Here is a 4,066-nt window from a genome sequence, read left to right as displayed (position 1 = left end):
GAAGGCAGAACAGAAAGAGTGAGAGAGAGCCAGGGAAGTTCCTGCTCTTCAGTGAGCACCCTGAGGACTAGTTACCCTGGTGAAGGAAGCCCAGTAACATAAACAAAAGACTTATCTCATGAGTTCACAGTGTCTTTGTTCATAGAGGAAATCCAAAAGAATATGAACTCCTGGGGGTCGTGTTTCCTATAAGATATAACTGTGTAATTCTCTGTGTCATCCGTGCTTTATGAAACGTTTCTGTGTACCTTGTGGAATTGGTCACTATAATGAAATGCCTGATACCCAAGGCAAGTATATCCATCCTTACGTTTTAAAAAAGGAAACTTAATCCAATTCATTCAACACAATACAGTGAGACATCTTTGAAAACTAATATCTAATGCTGTTATCTTCCTTCTTAAAATAATCCAAGATGGGGCTGGGAATGTGGCTCAGGCGGTAGCGCGCTCGTCTGGTATGCGTGCGGCCCGGGTTCGATCCTCAGCACCACATACCAACAAAAATGTTGTGTCCGCCGAGAACTAAGAAATAAATATTAAAAATTCTCTCTCTCTCTCTCTCTCTCTCCTCTCTCACTCTCTCTTTAAAAAAAAAAATAATAATCCAAGATGGTATAAACTATTAGGACATTAAAGACCAAAGATCTGAATGTTCTAGAAGATCCTGCTGGTCTGTCCCTCCCTCCTTTTCCAGCTTCAGTCACATGACACCCCGTTCATTCCTGCTATCAGTCCTTCTAAGACTTGATGTATCTTCTTGCCACAGGGACTTTACATATGGTATCATAGACATAAATATTTGACTTGAATCTGTTTTTTTCTTGTAGACCAGGTATTGGCAAACTACAACTTGCCTGCCAAGTTGGCTCCACTACCTCTTTACTTTTTTTTTTTAAAGTTAATGGTTACTGGAACACAGCCATACCCTGTATTTCTGTATTGTGTACAGCCACCTTTGCACTGTATCAGTAGAGTTATTTGCGACAGAGACCATCTGACCTGCAGAACCTTAAATATTGATTAGCTATTCCTTTGCAGGAAAAGCCTGCTGGTCCCACCCTACACTGCACATTTCCTTGAGGGTAGTGATTAGGTTTGGTATTATTTACCAATGCATCTGCAGCATTTAGAGCAACACAGGCCCATAGCTGATGTTCAGCGATTTTTGTTGAATGGATGAATAAATAATTGGTCAAGGATTATGGCTCACAATGGCAAACCCTTTTCTTGAATCCAGATTTAGGCTCCTGGCCAGGACTCTTTCTTTCATCACATCACATGGAATCAAAAACCATGTCCAGCTTATTCCGATACCAAAAACACCAGTTTTCCAATTTCCCAATATTTATCTTTCTCATAACAATATCCCAAATATTGTGTCTTCCTTTGTGTGAAAGCAAAACAACACAAAACAGACTCCGATCTCTCCTCATTTTGTCTCTTCTGTTTTCTTCCTAGCAACATCATCTTAAAATATTTCCCAGAGTCTGGGTTACTTTCAACAAATACTTAATGATCTGCATTGCGTTGTCCACTCATTCAAATTGCAGTAATAATGATGGCTGCCACTGTGGTTTTAAGAGCTAATGTGGAGTTTGGGAACTTCAGGGAAGGAGACTGGGGACCAGTCTGGGACAGATTAGAGAAGACACATGCGCATGGTCAGTGTGTGTCACCTTTCTACACTCTCTTCTGAATTGACCTTACACACCCTTGGTTATGGCTCAATATGGAAATGATGCCAGACGCATGGGGTGGGGGGTGGTAAGAAAGGAAGCTTTGTGCTCACATCACACTGCCCCATGGAGAGAAATTCTTGCTCCACTGTGAACCCTTGAGGTGGCCTTGAGGAGGTTATATGACCCCTTTTTCTTTCATCTTTCTCATCTGTACAATGGAGTTAATAATATCTACCTGAGTTGTCCGAGAATCACATAAAATGTTACGTAGAAAATTCTCAGAGTAATGACTGGCATTCATAGACAGTAACCATCATCACCCTGTGTGGGAGCTGAGCTGTATATCTCAGGGTTTGGTTATCATCTAAAATAGGAATATTGGGTTAATTTTCACAATGTCTCCCTTTCCCCCTGGTTTCAAGGGAATGCAAGATTGGTAGTTGATTCAGAATGCCAAGACAGTCAGCATCTCTTTGCTTCCTTGTGTAGTCTAGGGTTATTGTTTGCTACAAATTTGAAAGCGTGAGGCCCATTTCTGGGCCTGCCTGCCTGTCAGGACATAGATTCCATCTTGTTTCTTTCTAGCCACCATGTCATCATCACTTTGCGATGAGAGCGACAGAAAAGCTTCCCGTTTCCAGCATTTCTCATGAATGGGCCATGCCAATCTTCCCTGGAATGGGAGGCCCCTTTGCCTTTGAATCAGATGCCCCTCCACAGCCCTGCTGAGAAGGCTCTAGGTGAGCTGATTTCTAAATACATTTCTCCTTCATATTGGCCAGGTATCATTTATGCTGGCCCTGCCAGTCACTGAGGGATAAGGTTCAAAACAACACAAACAATAATTGTTCCCAAGGGGCAGCTGGAAAGAACCTCAAGGGACCTTGCTACATACATCCCCTTGGAAGATGACTAAGCAACTGTTTTTCTTCTTCCTGCAAAATGTTCCAAATGTCTTGGCCTAGAAAGCATGAGAGGTTTCCACCAGTAATGAGCATCAACAAGCTGGGTCTCGGTACAGAAGGACCTGGGGAAATAACACCCAAGCCCATTCTTAAGTTGCCTCCTTCTTTGTCCATAAAATATCCACAATTACACTTTAGATGATGAAGCTGCATGGAATTCTTCCCCACTTCATCTTGAAGGAGTGATGGTGGTAGAATTGCTGGAAGGTGCTTCTGATGAAGATTTTTCCGTCCCTACACAAGTCCATTCCTACACTAGTGAAAAGTCCTGAAATGAGGAGTTTCCCCTACCTCCTCCAATGTTTGTAAATACTGTGAAGTTTCTACTGTCTTGATAGACGTATCTGCTGAACTTTCAATAACAATAATTGCTCATATTTACTGAGCTGGTTTTCTGTGCCATTTACTGTTTGTAGCTCTTTAAGTGCTATCTTTTATTGAATCCTTACAACAATCATGAGAAAAGCACATTATAAAATTTTTCCCTTCTTTTGCCTGTTCTGAAGATTGAACCCAGGACCTCATGCATGCTAAGGCAAATGTGCTACACCTGAGTGACATCCCCAGCCCTTTCTTATTTTAAGAAAGGATAGTTGTTCAGGATGGCCTCAAATTTATAATCCTCCTGGCCCAGCCTCCCCAGTATCTGGAATTAAAGACATGAACCTTTATGCCTGCAGACAGCTGTTTTTAAATGTTCAAATTCTAATCTCTTTTGACACATAGGACATCTATTCCTAAGTATGAATATTTGCTTTTCCTTAAATGATCATCTTAGGCAAAACTGTTGCTTGCAACAATCCCTTTTATCCCTGAGTCTTTCTCCTTTCCTAAGCATCCAGTTTCAGGAACATGTTTTGGCCAGGTGTAATTCACTATGATTTCTTGCTAAAATGCACACAAATATTCCAGGATATTTGCTACTTCCTTAGAAAACTTTCCCTTTTCTTTAAATGAAGTTCTCTGATTTCATTAACTCTTCACCATACACACCATTCACTGTATCTTATTTCTTCTCATTTCTTTTGGAGGGAGGGACTTTTTCTTAGTTTTATATATAATATGTACATATACACACTTCATACATTATACTTAATATATAAATGATACTTGACAGTTATGAGTGGCAAATATGCTTTCCAAATTCTTTTTTTTCCTTTTACGATGTACCTAATATCAAATATGTGAAATTTCAATGTATTCAATGTCCAATATACTTTGTTTAAAAATCTTCCCCTTCCTAAGGTTTTAATCACCTAAACCTCTAAATATCAGTCAGGCACAGTGGCATACACTTTGAAGGCTGAGGCAAGAGGATCACAAGTTTGAAGCCATCCTGGACAACTTAGCAAGATTCTGTCTAAAAAAAAAAAAAAGAATTCTGAATGTTGGGGATGTAGCTCAGTGGTAGAGCACCCTT

Source organism: Ictidomys tridecemlineatus, chromosome 6 (assembly GCF_052094955.1).
Source record: "Ictidomys tridecemlineatus isolate mIctTri1 chromosome 6, mIctTri1.hap1, whole genome shotgun sequence".
Lineage (NCBI taxonomy): Eukaryota > Metazoa > Chordata > Mammalia > Rodentia > Sciuridae > Ictidomys > Ictidomys tridecemlineatus.
This window is presented reverse-complemented; position numbering follows the sequence as displayed.